At 42.5% G+C, this 20,299-nt stretch overlaps 1 protein-coding gene and 1 long non-coding RNA gene across 6 annotated transcripts in view; one reads left to right on the top strand and one right to left on the bottom strand.

Annotated features, from left to right (window-relative positions):
* WIPF3 (WAS/WASL interacting protein family member 3) overlaps nucleotides 1-15,227 on the bottom strand; it is a 90,633-nt gene extending 75,406 nt beyond the window's left edge. For 2 of the 4 annotated variants that reach the window (XM_067746616.1, XM_067746619.1), the window contains exon 1: nucleotides 14,933-15,227. The gene's annotated coding sequence lies outside the window, so the exon portion shown is untranslated. Of the gene's footprint in view, nucleotides 1-13,850; nucleotides 13,993-14,320; nucleotides 14,702-14,932 lie in introns of those variants that run through there. The other 2 variants (XM_067746618.1, XM_067746617.1) reach the window with 2 other exon arrangements.
* The window catches only part of LOC137229149 (uncharacterized), a 164,251-nt gene continuing 159,140 nt past the window's right edge, over nucleotides 15,189-20,299 (top strand). For both annotated transcript variants that reach the window (XR_010945565.1, XR_010945564.1), the window contains exon 1: nucleotides 15,189-16,107. This is a non-coding gene — a long non-coding RNA (uncharacterized lncRNA). The remainder of the gene's footprint in view (nucleotides 16,108-20,299) is intronic.

Genomic DNA, 20,299 nt, shown 5'->3' with positions numbered 1-20,299 from the left:
CCCACATGCCACGGAGCGGCTGGGCCCGTGAGCCATGGCTGCTGAACCTGCGCGGCTGGAGCCTGTGCTCCACAATGGGAGAGGCCACAGCAGTGAGAGGCCCGCGTACAGGAAAAAAAAAAAAAGATATGATAAAAAAAAAAAAAAGACATGATGGGGGACCTCCCTGGCAGTCCAGCGGTTAAGACTTCTTCCAATGTAGTGGGTGTGGGTTCCATCCCTGGTCAGGGAGCTAAGATACCACATGCCTCACGGCCAAAAAACCAAAGCATAAAACAGAAGCAATATTGTAACAAATCTAATAAAGACTTTAAAAATGGTCCACATCAAAAAAATCTTTTAAAAAAATCTTTAAAAAAATACATGATACTAATCAGACATTTATAAGTAAGTCTCATTTTACATAACAGTTATGCTTCTGAAAAATGGCATCTCTAATTCTGGAATAATCGAGGTATGCTTTAAGCATACAAAAGGAGTTTATTATTCAATGGAAACCCATAATCAATGTTATAAAATAATAAGTCATTCTACAAAATAAATTACCACCTCTTTAATTTATTTTATGATGTTGGATTTTATAAGGAGGGCATTTTTTCCTTTCTAAGGCTAAGGTGGTCATTTTGCACTTAGGATTGTGAATACTCCTAAAAATGCTATTCTGAGAATCACTGGGGAAATAATGTTCAGACTGGAGGGGGCACAGGGAACAAGTCTACAAGACAAATTCTTTCTTTTCTAGTTTCACTCCTGAGACTTTAGATTTTAGTTTCAGTATTTTCACAGTAGGGATACTGTGCCAGCCTGGGCCAGGTCAGGATGGCTGGCCCAAGTTCTGGTGCCTCCAGTTCCCTGTCCAGTTTGAAGTTCGCTAGAATCTCAAACAACCTGTGGCAAGGAGGCATCCTCAGCTCTGTCACCAGGCACATTCTGTCTGTGGCAGCAAGCACAGTTCACTGACAGCCAAGCCTGATACACTGACTGGAGGTCTTACCTCTCAGACTACAGGGCTTCACTCTCCAGTTCACATATACTCCTTTCCTAAAGGCTCTTCGTCATGGAGTCAAGTTCTCCATTTTATCCTCCACTCTATTCTATGCATCCTATCCTCTGTCCACACCACACTTGTGATGGTTTCTTACATACCTTTTCTTTATATTTCTGTGCCTTTGTCCATGCTATGCAGGCTGCATGTGATGGCCTTCACCACCTGGAAAATTTCTACCAATCCTTTGAAACACACTCAGGTGCCAACTTCTCTGCACAGATTTTCTTCTTCCTATGCCAAAGCTAACTCCTCCTATAGTACTTTGTTCGCAATTTTATTACGGCACTAGGGACTTTGGCAATTTCTTTTCACATGTCTGTGTGTCTCCCTTCACTGGACCACGGGCTCCTCGAAGGTTCAAAGATAGGAACTGTGTCTTAGGTATCTTGGTATTGCCAAGGCCAAAGGTAGTGTCAAATACCATTGCTTTGCTGTCGCTATGGGGAAGAAATAGAAAACATATATATCAGGGGTCATGCCAACTACTTAAGCAAAAGATGGAGACACACCTTGGCAGCAGCACATTATGTAAATTGTGTGTCTACAGATTAAAAAATTATCTTAATGATATTTAAAGAAAAATATTACCAACTAAAATAGGAAGGGAGGAAAAGGGCAGGAGAAATTCCTGTCCAACTGTAGGCCTTATTATCAGTGTGGGAATAAAATGTATTTTGGATGTGGGATTCTCAAAGCTTCCAGTGCTCACTAGAAAAGCTTCACCTGGCATGTTAGAAATGCTGTCATCAAAGAGGAATAATTTGACAGTTGAGAGAACTGGTCTCTAGTTCTGGTTTTAATGGTCATCTATTTCTCCATCTGTAAAAAAGTAAAGCATGTTCCTTCTTTCCTGATTTGCATAAGTGTGAGGACCAAATGAGTATTGCTTTGAGATAAGTTATTAAACAAATCAAAAATAGTTTATGATCCTCTCCAAAAAGCAAAGTGCTTTCAAATGTAATTTTTAAAATTAAGGATATGGTGGCTTCCTGGAAATGGAAACGCTTGTCCTAAGGGACAGCAGAGATGAGGCTTTAGTCTTTTAAATTAGAAAACACTTTTCAAAATAAAGTTGAGTTCAAGGAGGTCTTCTGGTTTTCAGATGGTGGAGTGAAAATATCTCTGTTCCTTCCTTTTCTTGGAAACCATTTCAAAATAGGAAGGAAAGGGAATCTCAGAAATATAAACTCAATTGCAGAAAGTAAAAACTAGATTTCTGTAACCCTGAATTTCAATAAATGAGACAGGGCTGCCTGCTGCCCAGGATGATCAAATACAGGGTCTAGGTAAGGTGTTGTAGAGAGTAAGCCTGTGGCTGCAGACCTCAGACAAAGTCCACACAGAGTCATTCTCCAGAATAAGAAGCTCTGGCTCCTCAGTGAGGAAGCCCCACCAACACTTGTTTAGAGTAATGGAAAAGGGCGTGTAGGATGGCACAGGAACGACCCTGGACCCTAGACACATGAGGGAGCAGGGAAGGAGGCAAAGACAAGCCATTCCAGTGGGTGCATGGCTAGAAATGAGGAAGGGTGAGGGAGAGAGTAAATTATGAGCAGCCTAAAGCCTCTCACTTTCTCTCTCTTCCTCTCATCCTCCCTCTCCCTCTCCCTCTCTCTTCTCTCTCTCTCTCTCTCTCTCTGTCATAAGGAGCACTTCTCTGACCCAAAGAGAACTCTCCCTGGTCTAGAACCTGCCCTGATCTTTTCCTTAAACAAATCTCCTGCAAATAGTTGGTCTAAGAAGAATTCAACTCATTCTAAGATGAATACTAAATAAAAGGAAACGGTGAAGAGAACCAGCACAAGATCTATACAAGAAAACTAGAAAAAAAAAGTGCGAAAAGGAACAGGACAAAGGACAGACGATAGATGAAAAACACTTATCAGAAAATATACTTCTGTGAAGCAGATGAAAACAGTGACAAGGCATAAAATTATTAACTGAAAAAATTTTATGAAACAGTTATCCCTTTGAATTAAGGACTCTAAGGAAAAATATAAGAACTCTGAGAAGATGTAGCAAGGCAATAGGAGATGAAATATAATGTGGGAGAAGTGAAAGAGAAAAATGAAGACCAAAAAATGTCCTAGTGTATAGCACAGAGAGCTATATTCAATATCTTTTAATAACCTATAATGGAAAAGAATTTGAAAAAGAATATATATTTGCATATATATATCACTGAATATACTGAATCACTTTGCTGAACACCTGAAACTAACACAACATTGTAAATCAACTATACTTCCATTTAAAAAAATGAAGAGCACACTACAAAGAGCCCAAAGAAAAACAGGTATTGTTGAAAACACACTGAGGACCATGGAGAATTGAGAAAAATAAATAAAATGAAACAGAAATGGACAAAGAATTTAAAAGTATTAGAAAGAAAATGATAGATGTGGAAGACAGACAAAAAAAGATACATGGTTTCACTTAATAAAAGACAAATGAATGGAAGAGAATAAATATTCAAATACATAATCACAAATATATAATGTAAGAAAAATTTTCAAAAATAAGGTTTAGAGCTTCCCTGGTGGTGCAGTGGTTGAGAGTCTGCCTGCTGATGCAGGGGACACGGGTTCGTGCCCCGGTCCGGGAAGATCCCACATGCTGTGGAGCAGCTAGGCTCGTGAGCCATGGCCACAGAGCCTGCGCATCTGGAGCTTGTGCTCCGCAATGGGAGAGGCCACAACAGTGAGAGGTCCGCGTACCGCAAAAAAATAAAAATAAAAATAAAAATAAGGTTTAATTCTATAGATTAAAAGGCACATGATATCCGAAGGAAAATGATATAGTTTTGGAGACATATTAGACGTGCGCAGTATCCCAGAGAAATAATGTATGATCCAAAAGTTTATACCCAGCCAAACTGTCACTGTGGTCAAAAAGCAAGTATGACAGATGTTTTTAAACATGCAAGAATTATGTTTCCTGAATATATATTGAAGATACTACCATAGGAAAAACTTCAGCCAATTAAGAGTTGAAGAGAGAAATTAGGGCAAAAAGAAAGACAGTATTGAATTAACCATAGAACTAAGGCTGAAGAGCCTATGAAATTATGGTAACAGAAATGACTATAACTACTATTAATCACAGCAAAATAGAAAGATATAACTAACAAAAGTTGTCAGGTAAAAGGGAAGATAAAGCAAGAGACAATATATATATATTAAGTTCCTTAGCTTACAGACAAAAGGTGGCTAAAAAAATCTTTATTTTTAAAATCTTTTAAAATTGAGATATAATTGACATACAACATTGCATTAGTTTTAGGTATACAAAATAATGATTTGATATATGTATACATTGTGAAATGATTACCTGTTTGCTATGACTTAGATATTTAGATTTCTTAGCACTTTATAGTTTGTGTATATGTATTAAAATGGACAATGGGCCAAACATATCACAGATAAAGAAATACAAATGGCATTTAAACACATTTGAAGGTGCTGAACCTTATTGATAATGAGACAATACAGGTCAGAACCACACCAAGATACAATTTTTCACTTAGATTGACAAAGATCAGAGGTTTGGCAAATATGTATTAGAGAGGGTGCAAGGCATCAGACGCTCATAATTACTGGTGGAAATATAAATTAGTACAACTTTCTGTAAAGGGCAATGAGCAAATTATCAAATTTTTAAAATATACTTTCTAATTCTAGGAATTTTTCTTATTGCATAGTGTATCACTTACGAGAAATAATGTATACAGCGACATTCACTGCAGCATTCTTTTTAATAGCAAAAGGCTGGAAATAACCTATAAACACACTGACTGGCAGCTGGTTATTAAATTACAGTTTGTACCTTAAAATGGCATACTAGGTAGCCATTAAAGGAATATGGCAGCCCTATATGTACCAATATGGAATGATCTCCAGGCTATATTAAGTGAAAAAAGCAGGCAGCAGAAAATGTATATAGAATGAATATGCCTTTATTTGTATTATATGTGTATACCTATAAATACAGGTATATGTAAATATAGGTATACCCATACCTGCTTATGCATATATGAAATCTCTCTGGAAGAATGTATAACAACCAGGTGGTCCAAGACTGGGGTGTGAGAAAGACTTACTTTATACTATATATCCTTTTTATACTTTTTGAAGTATGTATCCTGGGCATTACTACCCATTTGAAAAACTAACTTAAAAAATAAAAGTTCTGGATTGCTTTCTTTACTCGGGACAATTGTGAAGAAGTAATTTTTTAAATGCTTTTCATCATCTGAGTTAGGAGACCCCTCTACATCTAAAAGGTAAATACAAATGAATAGATGAATAAAGAAAAATATAAATTTGTGTTGACAATTTGGTCTAAGTGAGCTGGATCCACAAAGAACAGCACTGAGACCTGACCATGGGTTTCGCTGGGCTGGGCTTGCAGGCAGACTTCCATGACAGCTGAAACCATCCCCTGCAGCCAGCCACAAGCATCGAAGGTGACTGACCAAGTGGGCTCGGTAAACAACCAAGAGTAGAGTAAAATAATTCTCCTCAAACCAATCTATAACCCCTAAGATTTAATTCTTCTGTTAATACATGGTTACTACACAATGAGGAACAGCCTTAAAACATGATTGCCCATTAGGCATGAATCATTGGTGAGTTGGTTCCATTTGTAACCGATCCTAGTCATTCGTCAAATGGGAGAAAACAAGAGAGCACCATAAGGGGATGCACAGGGTCTGAAATGACAATGGTGGCTTTCTTTCTCCAGCTACAGAATAAGGCACCCCTAGATCTTACGGACAGGTATCCTGACAGGTATCATTCTTAGGCATACGTAATTTATACAGATAATGTCAAAATGACTACAGGTCAACCACTATCACTTAAAACTCACTGACCATCCATGACCACCAGGAACACACAACACCAGGCATGAACCCAGATCGGTTTTAGCCTTCCTTCTAAAAGTCTGCAGGTGAATTTCTAAAACCTTCGGACATACACATAGAGGTGAAAACCAGAAAAGAAGTCACGCAAAAGCTGTTCAAATGTAGGGGAAAATGTTGCTTGCTTGTCTTGTTTTAGGCAGTTATCTTACCTATTTCTGAAGCTACTTTATTCTTCCTCTGAAATACTGGAGAGCAAGACGATTGGCTAAAACACGTTTCATTCAAAAGTTTAGAAGAGTATTAGAATAAACGACAGCTTTAAGGAATACTGGAGACTTAAAATCTATTTCTGTGTCATTAAGAGGAAGTACAATTCCATCTTTGGTCCTTTTTCTTGGTTCTACCATATGAGGAGAAAAAATTTCTCTGGTAATTATTTATGTCAGACACATAGCAAAGGAGCCAGCATCATTTTTTACTATAAGTTTATTCCCTGGGCAGACATGGTTGATGATTTCATACTGATATATGTGGTTGGGAGAGCTCTTTGTTGAACAATTCATTAACAAAAACAATAGTTCACATGTACTACGTGGATTCCCAGTGCTAGCAATTGTGATTGTTATTTACATAATCATCTTTCATCACCCCAAACAACTCTGCACGAAAGATATTATTATCCCCATTTCACAGACGAGGAAACAAAGGCTCAAAGATGTAAAGTAATAGTCCAAGATCAAACAGCTGGGACGTGAAACAGCCGCATCCAACCCAAGTGAGCTGCCCCTAAGCCTCCGCACTCTCGATTACTCTACCCAGCTTCTGACAAGCATCTCAGCCTTTGCACAGTCTATGCAATGCAGAAAATATTTACTGAGCTTCTTCTACATGTTAGGCACTATGCTAGCCACCGAGTAAACTATAAACATGAATAGCAGGTAATCAATAAATACTTGATGAATAAATAAATCTATAGATACATGGCACCTGTCCACAAATGATAGCTTATAATACTTACATATTTAAAGTTACTATGTGCCAGGCACTTTGCCAGGAAAAGGCAGACTAAAAGAAGAAAAAAAGAGGCAACAATAAAGCATATGGTATATAAAAAGCACAAAATAAGTTCCAATAGATCAGTAACCACAATAACTATTGTTACACAGATAATTAGCTTCTCTTGCTAAAGAACAGAGATATTGTAATTGCTTTAAAAATTAACTATATCTCCTTTATAAGAAATGCAGCTAACACAAAATGATGTTTAAACCTTTGAAAATAAAACAGTGAAAACAATGCCCAAGTAGATACTAAAAACTGGTATAGAGCCCTCATACTTTGCTGGTGGGAATGTAAAACGGTGCAGCCACTCTGGAAGAGTTTGTAAGTTCCTCAAAATGTTAAACAGAATTATCACAAGACTCAGTAATTCCACTCCAAGGTATCTATCCAGAAAAATGAAAACATTTGCCCACACAAAAACTTATACATGAATGTTTATAGTAGCATTACTCATTACAGCCAAAATGTAGAAACAACCCAAACGTCAATCAACTTATGAGTGGATTAACAAAATGTAGTATGGGCCATGCAATGTAATATTATTCAGCAATAAAAAGTAATGAAGGGGACTTCCCTGGTGGCACAGTGGTTAAGAATCCGCCTGCCAATGCAGGGGACACGGGTTCAAGCCCTGGTCCGGGAAGATCCCACATGCCGCGGAGCAACTAAGCCCGTGTGCCACAACTACTGAGCCTGTGCTCTAGAGCCCGCGTGCCACAACTACTGAGCCCACGTGCCACAACTACTGAAGCCTGCACACCTAGAGCCTGTGCTCCGCAACAAGAGAAGCCACCGCAATCAGAAGCCTGCCCACCGCAACGAAGAGTAGCTCCCGCTCGATGCAACTAGAGAAAGCCCGAGCGCAGCAACGAAGACCCAACCCCGCCATTAATTAACTAATTCATTAATTAAAGGAATGAAGTACTGATAGATGCTATAGCATGGATAAACCCAAAAGAGACTATGTTAAGTGAAAGAAGCCAGTCCCAAAAGGTCACATACTGCATGATTCCACACATAGAAAATTCCAGAATAGGTAAATCCATAGAAATAAAAAGTAGATCAGTGGTTGTCAGGGCTGAGGAGAGGGGGGATAGGAAGTGACTGCTAATGGGTTTCTTTCTGGGGTGATGAAAATGTTCTGGAATTAAGATGATGGTTATAGTTGTGTGACTCTGTGAATATTCTAATAATCACTGAATTACGTACTTTAAAAGAGTGGATTTTATGGTATGTGAATTATACTCCAATAAAGCTGTTATTTTTTTAAAAAAACTGGTACAGCATGATTAATATCAGGCAAAATAGAATCCAGGGCAAAACATATTAATAGAAATTATAAAGTGTTCTGGAAACATAAATGCAAAGGTAATTAACTGTTCCCATGGCTTATGGACCATGAAAAGCATAAGAAACCTCTGAGAGAGGTCTTCTATAGTTGAAGGGAGTGGGGAGGGGGTGAGCAAAACTTTGCCACGTGGGAATGTCTGGGGTGTGTGGCAACCAGTCCCAGCAAGCATGGCGCTCACAGAGCCAGGTTGAGCTTTAGTTTGTAAGCTTCTAAAGAAAGGAGAGATGTTAGACACTGGGGGCATGTGTGGAAAATGAATTATAGGGCAATGAAGAAGCAGCAAACAGGTAGACCAATTTGGGGATCCACATGAGCAAGGATGGATATTTATTTGAATTAGAGTAATGGCAATGGGACAGAGCCAAGGATGATAACAGTTTGGATGCCTGGGATGTGGGGAGAAGAAAGAGTCCAGGACAACCCCAAGGCTCCTTGCCAAGGCAATCTAATATTAATTAAGGAAGACAGGAGAAAATGTGTGGGTGTTGGGCGGTGGTGAATGGGCGGGGAGAAGTGAGTTTAATTTGAAGCATATGAGGTCCTTCTGGCAAATGGAAATTTAGATCTGAAATTTAGAAAAGAAGCAGGGCTGGTGACAGCGGTTTAGGAATCTACATAAGGCAACTGGGTGTGTTTCATCCTCTAATGCTAATCGTATGAAAAACTAGAAAAGTATAACATTTTAAATTACTGAGTCACTTCTGTAATTTCTAATTAAGTCAGGGACATGGCTAATAATGGAAGTTATGTCAGGTGGCTAATACTTCTAGCTGCCTACTCAATAACCATTTCCTCTTCTTCCTTAGAGCAAAATCCCTAATTAGAGAGAGGGGTGGTAGTTGCAGTTTACCCAGCTAAAAATATTTGACTTCTCAGACTCTTTACATTTTAGAGCAACATTGTGACACCATCCTGGCCAATGAGATGTCGTCAGAAGTAGTTGGGGAGGGCATCACTTTCTATCTAAAAAGGCAAAACTTCCCTAATAGAAGGGCCCTCGCTCTTTAGCTATTTACACATTTCCTTTCTTCCTGCCTAAAGATGTAAGCCTAGAGATACAGCAGCCATCTTGTGACCATGAGGCAACTAGATTTAGGATGATGTCCTACATGGTGAAGAAGGTGAAGCAGGGAAAGGCTGATTCTCTGATAGTACTGTTTGAGCTCCTGCATCGCCCCTGGACTGCCTTTCTTGGGAGTCTAGCTCCACAAGACACTCTTGTATCTGTTTAGGCCAGATTCTGATGTGTGCATTGTTTTTGTTTTGTTTTGGCAGCTGAATGCAATCCTAACTGACACAAATCATACTTGGGCTAATGTATATGTAATGAGACTAAAAAGACATGACCATTATTTCAAGTACTAAAAAACAAGTTTAAAAATCAAATATCATTTATTCTTAATACCAAGAAGTACTGAAAGTATTAAAGGGCTTAAAAGGTAGTACAGAGCACTGGATATTTCTTTTTCCAAACAGTGTGATAAAATCTGCAGCTAAAGGGGGATTATGGGACTACCAGTATTAAGAAAATTCATGAACACATCTATTAATGAGTTTATGTGTATGATGACACCCTTTGGACTTTTTCTGGATAAAGTCAACTGCTCTGGCTCATTTATATAGCTTCAGCCAGAACAAATGTTCTTAAAGATGGGATTGTTCACCTGACTCTCACAAGAATTATAATCTTTGGAAGAATCTTTCTACTCTCCCAGGCACTCAGTAAGCATAGCTAAGGAAATAGAACATCCCCAAACCACAGTGTTCTGGCCCTTCACAGAAGAGCTTTTATTGGGCTGTGCTCTGAGAGTATGTCTCTGGAACTGCAGTCAGTGACGTTCTAAGAAACACTTATTATTAACTTCTACCACAAAACTTCCATTGTCTTCATGGCAGGGACCATGTTGAAGACTTAGATCTCTATGGCAACAATGACTGCTTTGAAGAACCGCCAGGAGAAAGCCATCCCAAGTTTCAGGACCAGGAAAAGCTGTGTAACTGATCTCATTTTATCTCATGGTCACTGTGGATTGAGTAACTATTTGTGTTTTCCTCTTTGTTTTGGTTACTGGGAAGCTCTGACAAATTTTTAATCCCATCTCCTGAAACTACACCAAACCTTACAGTAAACTCATCTCTAGAAATTACCTGCACCTTATAACATAGTCTTGTTCACTAAATTACCTTTGATTTCATCTTGCTTCCTTATCTGTGTGTTCTCTTTACCCCAGTTTCATTATTAATTTTATGTTGTTTATGCCTCAAATGCTTTATGGAACCAGAAACACTTAAGGCAAACAATTTTTAAAAGCATCAGATGATAATAATTTTAAAAAGAGCTAATTTATTGAACATTACTATGAACCAAGCACTGTCCTAGGCACTGGACCTATTTTAAGTTATTTACCCTAAATATGAGATAAGTAGTACTATTACTATTCCCACTTTACAGATGAGAAAACTGAGGCATAGGAAGGTGAAGTAATTTGTCCAAGGTCATACAACAAATAAATGATGAAGGAAAGATTCCAACCCAGGTGTTTCAAATGACAACCGTTTTACAAAAGAAGAAATAATACTATTTAATTTCTAAAAGAAGCAGAGGCCTTCTGATCTTACAGGCTGAGCTTAACATCCTTCAGCTTTAAAGGAGATATCTATTACACATCTTGTCCATACAATCATGCCCGATGACCCATATTAACAGAGGGGAATGAGACAGTAAAAGTCAAAAGGACAGTTAATCCAAACTGACTTTTGACCTTTAAATATGAAGGTATTCATTCATTCACTCACTCATTCATTCACTACTCATCACATGCCACCTATGATGCAGCTGCTGGGAAGAGAGATGAAACAGATATAGTACCTGTCCTCCAGGAGTTCAGGTGCAATAAGGGAGAGTCAGACAGGTAAAGGGCATGTTGGGCTTATGAGTTGGCTGATAGCAGACCAGGGCAGGGTGTGGCATGATCATTCTGAGAACAGTTTAGCCCTTGGCCTCTCTGTCCATCTGATAATGGGAGTAAGAAAAATCAGCTCCCTTATAGGGCTGTTGGGTTGATTTCATATGTAGAAATCTCTTAGCCTAGTCAGGCACAAGTATTCAGTATGAGGTAGCCTTTGGCTCTTAAGGCACAGTGGATGGCAGCCTGGGCACCTTGCTCTGACACACACCTGCACACACATGGGCCCAAGTCCTCACAAGCTCCCTACTGCCTCCTCTTAGATACTCCCAGGAGCTGACAGGCTTACAGTCCATAGACAGGCCTGCCACTTCCTTTCTGGATGCCACCATCTCAAATTCAGTGTCTCACTGGAATACATCGCCCACACAGGGTGAATATTCCTTCAAGATGCACTTGAAAATCTTTCACAGAGCCTGGCCCACATAATGCCCACCTGGCATTTTTGCCACATTTGCTCCGCTTCACTCTATCTCTTTGGCACTTCAGCACGGCCGTTCACCACACGATTCCCCTACTGCAAAACGGGTTGGGTTCCTGCTTGGGCAGGCCTAAGGAAATACCCAACTAGAAGGGCAAAGGGGAAGTTTCAAGTGCACTATTGGCTGAAGTCAGTGAGAAAACTTATGTGCTGCACCTGCTCCGCATCAGCTGGGAACCGTCCCTCTCTTCGGTTGTGTGCAGTGGCTAAATAACAAGTAATTAATCACCAACCCTAACTCATATTTAATAGTTCCCTCTCGAAGTCTGTTTTGTCATGCTCTCAGCAGAGTCAGTCAAACATTATGATTCCTTTCTAAATATTCCAGCAGCCAGATGGCAGGAACACTAACTGTGACATGGCAAAACTCGCCTAAAGATAACTTTGTGATGCATAATCACGCTTGATGGTACTCAGCTGAGCAGATCCAGCCAGCTACCTCTTTACCTGCCCCACTTAATCCAGCTTCTTCAAACCCAAACCTTCTAATTCCAAGAACGAGACAAACATTGAATTCTGCAATGTGATATTAGCTGGTAAAACAAACACGATTCTACTCCTCCGGCTTCTGAATTTTAGGCAGAAGGATAAAATCACTAGAAGAACACACTTCAGGACACATTTCTCAAGATTTCTCTCTAGATAAAATATTCCTGTACCCTAAAGTTTCAAATGTTTCTGCACCAAATGTAAGTATATTTACAACACGTTTGCTGGCAAACAAATTTCTGTCCTTCTGCTGAGTTATTTTTGTAAGTTTTTTTTAAACATAAGCATTGATAAACATATATTTATAAATTCTAGAATGTAGGAAAGTTGACTGTTTTTCCCTAGTGAAAATCCTACATGTTCTCTAGAGTAAATTACATTTTGGTTTCTCAGATCTTTTCTAGGTTATATTATTTATTTTGTGTGTGTATTTAAGTGACTGCAAAATCACAACCTGTACTGTATGATTTCTGAACAATAAATCTCCTAAAAACAGTGTTTCCAGGCTGGGCCAGCTGGCTTTCTCCTGTTCCTAAAACTGTATGTTCTTAAACACACACACACACACACACACACACACACACACACACACACACACTTCCTCCACCCCTTCCGCTGCTGGCTACCTTCAGTCTGTGACACAATCTCACACTCACAACTGTATGAAAACAACAGAGGCTCCTGGAAAGGAACTAAAAGGGGGCACGGCAGGAAGCCAGTCTTCAAGTCTCTGTCACCCTGATGGCTCTGCCCTGATTCAGGTGGCTGAAAATTGCTTGTTTATGGTTGCACGTATAGAATTTGAAATCTGTGTACCCAGGTTCTTAACCCTGCTCCCCTGAGTAAGGCGTTTAACCTCTGTGACCTTTTATTTTCTTGTCTGTAAAAAAAAGGCACAATAACAATACTGCCCTTAAGGAAATGTGAATCATGTGAGGTGATTCGTGTAAAGGCATTTGGTAAGGCCCTCTTCAGTGTGTATTTCATTTCCCGTTATTGCTAAACTTTCTTTGCTCCCTGTTCTTATTTATTTATTTATTTTTCTGATTTGGCTTCTGTGGTTTTTAAATGTATCTCTAAAATTCCTTGGCTGGAAAACTGCAGTAATCTGTGTGCTACTATAATGAGTGGATTTTTAGCATTATATTTTTATTTACTTTTTTACTGAGGGAAAGCATAAGTGCACGAATCTCAAGGGAATAACCTCACAAATATCTATATATGTACACCTGTGTTACCACTACTTAGGTCGAGGTAGGGAGCATTTCCGGCACCTGTGAAGCCTCCTTTTCTGTCCAAGTCATTACCAGGCCCAAAGGCAACCCAACCCCTCTTCTAAGCTTCGTCCCCATTAATAGCTTTGCCTAAAATTAAAAAAAAAATTTTGTTTTTAGGGGAGGCTGGAGTCCCTGCGATAACTACTACTGCTGACCAGAAGAAATGTACTTCTCTTCCCTCTAAAGAGATAAAGATTCTGTAAAGGAGGAGAGAGGCACGAACTTTCTGAATCACACAGGTTATGCAGAACAAAGCCCTCATTTTGCAGACAAGGACACCCCCAGGCTCGGAGAAGCGAAGTGATAGCCCACCTTCCTGCTGCAGAGTAACTTTCCTTCCAAACAGAGCCCGTCACAAAACAGCGCGAGCGTCAGGGATGTTGTCGGCTCGTCCCAGCGCGCCAGAACAGCTCTCCCGGCCTCTCCCGGGAGAGAACTTCTTTCTAGGGAGCAGCGCGCACTGGGTCCCCACGCCGCCCCCGCTCCCGTCGCAGGCACACCCACGCGGCTAGCAAGCCACGCTCAGAAGGCGCTGTTCCTGCGAGCCAGTGCCCGCCTGCCCACGGGGATAGGGCTAGGCTCCCTGTCCTCCAAGCCCCACCCGGAGATTCGGAGCGCCCTCTTCCCCAGCCCTGCTCCCGCATCCCCGCTCTACCTCCGCCTCCGGTGCGTACTGAGGAGGGCGGGGAATAGGCTCTGCCACTTTCTCCCTTATTCCTCCAAAGGAGACTTTAAAACCCATGCATGGCCAGACTTAAATCGCTGGAGCACAGACTACTGACCTCTGGGGCCTGGAGATGAGCACTGGGAAGGGAGTCCCGCGACCTGCGCTCTGGCCCCACTTCAGTCACCACGAGCTGTGTGACCTTGTGTAAGTCACTTTACATCTCCGAGATTGGCTTCCTCATCGAGGGCTTCTGTATCCCCCAAGCCACCTTCAGTTCTGCAATTTCCTAGCTGCTCTTTACTTCGCTCCCGCTCATCCCGCGACAGCCCCCTCCCCAGCGAGACCCCAGCCTTTTGTTCTGGGGGTGAAGAGGGGAAGGGAGGAACGGAGAGCTTGGCGAAGACCAGGCCCGGGCGGCCTTGTCGCCAGGGGCCGCTCTCCGGATAGTCGGGTCAGTGGAAGTCACCAGACAACCCCGCGGTGACCTCGTTCCCTCCGCGGTCCCGTTACGGCCGGGCCCCGGAGACGCTGGGCAGCGGGCGGCAGGCTCCTGAGGAGCGCAGCGCAGCGCCCCAGGCTGGGGGCGCCCGGACACCCGCATGCGCGCACGCAGCACTCCTGCACCCGCCGGCGTTTCACTCAGCTCCGGGACGGCCCGAGCGCCCGCAGCTGCGGCTCGTCCCTCCTCCCTCCGGCACCGACCCGGGCACGCGCGCGGAGCCGCTACCTGCCGCTGGTCGTGCCGAGGACAGGACAGGATTCGTCTCTGGCCGACGTCCCCGCCGCCGCCGCCGCCGCCTCTAGGCTCCGGGCTCTGTCCCGCAGCGTCCGTGCTCCAGGCGACGCCGCTGGGGCCAAGCTGCGTTGGGTGCTGCGCTCGGTGAGCGCCGCTCACTCCCCGGCCGCCAGCTCTGGGGCTGCCGGGACGCGGAGGCGGGGCCGCCGCCCCCACCTGCTCCTCAGGCTCCTGCCGGGGAGCCGCAGCCGGCCCGCGCGCAGGGACGCGGCCCGGGCGGGCGGGGTCGCTCTGGAACCCGGGAGGCGGGTCCTAGCCTCCGGGCGCGCCTCTGCCTGATGGAGGCCCGAGTCTAATCTGAGGAGAGAGTCTAAGCTTGCGGCCCAAGGCTGGAGTTCCCCACATAGGAGGGGCTGTGACGCGAGCAACACCCGGCCCATCACCGCCAGGCTGGGGACACTCCACTCCTTCATCAATTTATTCCAAAATATTCTGAGCCCCTCCTATGCTCCAGGCAGCGTCATAAGCGGGACAAAAGAGAGAACGAGATCGTCTCGTGCCCTTGCGGAATTCACGGTCTAAAAAGGGAAACAACTAATGGACAACTACACCGCAGAACCAAGAGGGAGCGGTCATAGAGGGGGCCCTGATCCAGACTTGGGGAAGTCAGGGAAAGCTTCTGGAGGAGGTGGTGGCTAAAAGAACTGAAGGATGTGCATGAATTATCCGGTTGGAGTGACCTGGGGAGGTAGATTGTCCCAGGTGGAGCCGAAGGGGAGAGGGAGCCGACTGCCGGAAAACTGAAGGGTCTAAGGAACCGAAAGAACTTGGTATGTCCAGTGAATCCTTGCCACACTTCACGTTCAGACCCCTGGAAAGATGCAGAAAGATTGTGTCTGAGGCTGGATGTATTCCACTAGGCGCATGATTGGTTGGTGAGGATTTCGAATCTCCCACGTGCTGCGCATTCCCGCTAATGGAGGAGCTAAGAGGATACTCGTGGACCGTTCACTGCAATTTACCCGAGCATCTGTGAGCCAGGCCCTCTGCAGGACCCTTAGCATGTGCTGTGGAAGGAGGCTGTGTCTCTATGCAAAAGGAGCTACAAGTCTGCAGTGGGGGAGAGACCTGTACTCAGCGCTTGGATGAGATGCATGGGAACACAGGTGAGAGAGCAGTTAATGCTGGTAGGGAGGGGGATCTCACACATGGATAGCAAACTGTCTCCAGGTTCAGGTTCTGTAGCAGCTGCTGTCAAAGTATGTTGCCCAAGCGGACCTTAGCTGGTTTCTTAATTACTAGTGTTTACAGGCTGACAATGTGTAGGCTTATATTTACAGCAAGGATAAATAATTCACTCCTGATGCTGTTCCTTCCTGTGTTGTCAAGAACGTGGGCTTCTGTTTGACTTAGGTGAAGAAGGTGTAGTCAGTGGAAGCCAATGAGGTACTTGCTTCCCACCTGTTTGTCCTGTGCAACTCATGCCTTTCCTCCTGTGTTGTCAAGAACATGGGCTTCTGTTTGACTTAGGTGAAGAAGGTGTAGTCAGTGGAAGCTAATGAGGTACTTGCTTCCCACCTGTTTGTCCTGTGCAACTCATGCCTTTCCTCCTGTGTTGTCAAGAACATGGGCTTCTGTTTGACTTAGGTGAAGAAGGTGTAGTCAGTGGAAGCCAATGAGGTACTTGCTTCCCACCTGTTCGTGCTGTGCAACTCATGCCTTTCCTCCTGTGTTGTCAAGAGCATGGGCTTCTGTTTGACTTAGGTGAAGAAGGTGTAGTCAGTGGAAGCCAATGAGGTACTTGCTTCCCACCTGTTTGTCCTATGCAACTCATGCCTTTCCTCCTTTAGAACCAAAATAAATGGTCATGGGCATGAAATGTGAAAAACTGTGCTCAACCTAAAATTCATAAACCGTTTTGCACAGGTGATCACTAAAAGAAAAACATTTGAAACATTACCAGACAGTTTCCTTCTTGGGATCCCTAATGTGTATTCTCATTAAATACAAAACTACTAGTATTCTAATACAAAAGGAAGGAAAGGTAAAAGAGCAGAGAAGACATTTGCATGAGCCCAGAGTTCCCACCAGGTCTTCTGCTGAATGGCCCAAGCAGGAGTTAGTCGAATGGAGAGGCTGTTATCTTAAGAGATAGTTGTGAGCTGGCGTGGATCAAATAATTTGTGCAAAAAGGCTACTGGTTGGAAAGGATAGAGAAATGGTGAGTGAGGAAAATATTTGGAAAGTGGGGACATTTGTGCTGAAAGCTTCAGGTGCCCAATGTCTCATATCCATGTGACGTAACTGTGCCATTGATGCCTTGTTTTTATGGACATTAGAGAAGGATCCATTCCCCCTGGCTGCACCAGGATGTACATAACTACAGGACAGCACTAGCTATTCCAGGTGGATGTTACAGGCATACCTTGGAGATATTGTGGGTTCAGTTCCAGAACACAGCAATAAAGCAAATATTGCACTAAAGTGAGTCACATGAATTTTTTGGTTTCCAGTACATATGTTTACACTATACTGTACTCTATTAAGTGTGCAATAGCATTATATCTAAAAAAATGTACACACCTTACTTAAAAAAAAACTTTATTGCAAAAAAAATGACTGACCATCATCTGATAAAGCAAGGTTGCCACAAACCTTCAATTTAAAAAAAAAAAAGCAAGATCTTCGAAGTGCAGTAAAACGAGATATGCCTGTATTTGTTTAGTCACAGGTGCTGTAAGTCACCTTCCCAATAGCCAAACCCTTTTCCCTTTCCTCCCTATTAACAGAACTGAGGATTATGATTGGTCCAAGACTACCATGACAGTCCCATTCCTGATTTCTCAGTCTTTCTTGCAGCTAAGGAAGTCATTGACCCGGTTCTGGCCAATGAGTTGAAAGAGGGAGTTGGCTGGGGGGCTCCTGAGACCTCCTTTGCAGGCTCTGACTTTCCATTTTTCATGTTCTTTGTGCCTTGAACACAAATGAGATGGCTAGTGATGCTGCAACCAGATTACAACCAAGAGACAATGAACATGAGACCAAAAAGCCAATATAATCAGGGTGGCAGAGTGGAAAATAGAGCAAGTGTGTATGGTACTTCTGGGCATTCAGATGAAATCCAGCAACAGCCCACCTCTGAACTTTTTATGTGAGAAAGATAGCCCTCGCTAGTTTAAGCCACTGAGACTGAGTTTTCTATTCCTTGTGGCCAAATGTATTTCTAACTGATACTGTGGCCTGGTAAAGGGCAAACATCTCTTCTCCCCCTGCTCACCAAATGCCTGCAATAGCTCACCTTTCACACTTTCTCCTTGTAAACTTATATTTATATCTGCCATGACTTATTAGCTCTTCAGGAGAACAGCACTGTAGAAATCTTAAATGTTTTATACATGTATCAGCATCCATTCTTCAAGAATTTGTAGAGCAGCTATTAGATGGTGATAATGTACTGGGGGCGCTAAAATGGATTCACAGCCATGCCTCCAGGGAGCTGACAGCTTAGCAGAGGACACGGCTTGTAAATAGAGTATTACAGTTCCCTGGAGAGAGGGATAATACAGGAGAAGAAATGATGAACACTGCCTGATGGCGGGGAGAAGGGAGACAGTAATGCCTGAGCTGGGCTTTCGTGGATGAACTGGAGTTTCCCATCAGAAACTGGGGAAGGAAAGCCATTTCAGGGAAGAGAAAATCTGAAAGAGGTTGGTGGACCAGGAGCCTCAAACTCCACATGTCTGAAATTGAACTCACGGTCTTTGTACTGAACCTGACCCATTCTCGGTGTTGCCCATCTCCCCAGCTATCCAACCCAACCACCCAACAAACCCTCAGCTCCCTTTCCCTCATGGCACCTCCCCTCGGTGGATTTTGCCTCTTGGCCCCATCTGGTTCTACCCTTCTGCACCAATGCCACCTGCCACCAGAGCCTGTCACCTCTCTCCAGCACTTCCACAGTTGCCTCTTAGCTGGTCATTCTGCAACGTGCTGCTTCTCTCTTCCAAACCAGTACTCACAGTGTGGCCAGAGATGGCCTTGAAACTCAAAGCTGATCTTAACTCCCATTATCTGTAATTTCATTCTTTTTGCTTTGCTCTGATGATAATAACCAAAGTCCTGAGCTTTGTCTGAAGGCACTCACAGTCTACAGCATGACTTACTCAGCCTTTTCCCTCTCCCTTGATCTCTTTACTCCAGTCATGTTGGCCTGCTTTCAGATCCTTGAACAGGTAATACCCTTTATTGTCACTCGCCCTTTGCACATGCTTTTCCCTCTTTGAAGAGAACATCCCCAAAATGAACTCCTCCTCATTGTTCAGATCTCAACTTAACTCAGCCATCACTTACCTGGAATTCAACAATGTCACCTTCTACTATAAGAGCTCATCATCCCATGTAACTTTCTATTGCAGCATTGATTACAGTTGTAATGATGCCATTATTGGTTTGATGATTTGATTAATGTCTGTCCCCCAGACTAGACCATGGTATCCATGACTTCAGGAACTATCTCTGTCTCTATTGTATCCTTATCTCACAGAATACAGACTACTACATAGTAGGCACTCAACACATGTTTGTTGAGTTATGAAAGAAATGAACAAATGAGGCTTGGAGTCTTGACCTAAGTATTTGAGAGTCTATATATTTTTTAACTTTTAATATCAACCTTATTGAAAAGTAATTTACATATGAAAAAATGTACTCATGTTAAATGCCAACAAATATGTTCTCTGATGTAACCTCTACCCTTATCAAACATTTCAAACAACCCAAAAATGTCCCTTGTGCCCCTTTGCAACCAGTCCCTACTCCCAGTCCCAGGCGACCACAGAACTATTAGCTTTGTCTTTTCTAGAGCTTTGTATATACATGATATACTCTTTTGTGTCTGGCTTTTTTGTTCAGCATAATGTATTTGAGCTTCATCTATGTGTTTTGTGTAATTTATTCCTGTTTATTGCTGGTTAGTATTTCACCGTATTTCACAATGCCAGTATTTGTTTATCCATTCACCTGTTGGTGGACATTTGGGTTGATTCCAGTTTTAGGATGTTACAGTTAAAGCTGCTTTGAATATTTGTGTATAAGTCTTTTTGTAGATAAATGTTTTTATTTCTTTTAGGTAAATACTTAGGGATATAGTTTTAAGAATCATTAGCATTTAAAGATAAAACCTTGGAATCACAATGACAAACGACTTCACACCCACTAGGGTGCCATAATTTTTAAAAAAGGAAAACAACAAGATGTGGAGAAGTTGGAACCCTCATACATTGATGGTGGGAATGTAAAATGGTGCCGCTGCTGCGGAAAACAGTTTGATGTTTCTTCAAAGAGTTAAACATAGAATTA

The sequence above is a fragment of the Pseudorca crassidens genome, chromosome 8 (assembly GCF_039906515.1).
Source record: "Pseudorca crassidens isolate mPseCra1 chromosome 8, mPseCra1.hap1, whole genome shotgun sequence".
Taxonomy (NCBI): domain Eukaryota; kingdom Metazoa; phylum Chordata; class Mammalia; order Artiodactyla; family Delphinidae; genus Pseudorca; species Pseudorca crassidens.
This window is presented reverse-complemented; position numbering and strand designations above follow the sequence as displayed.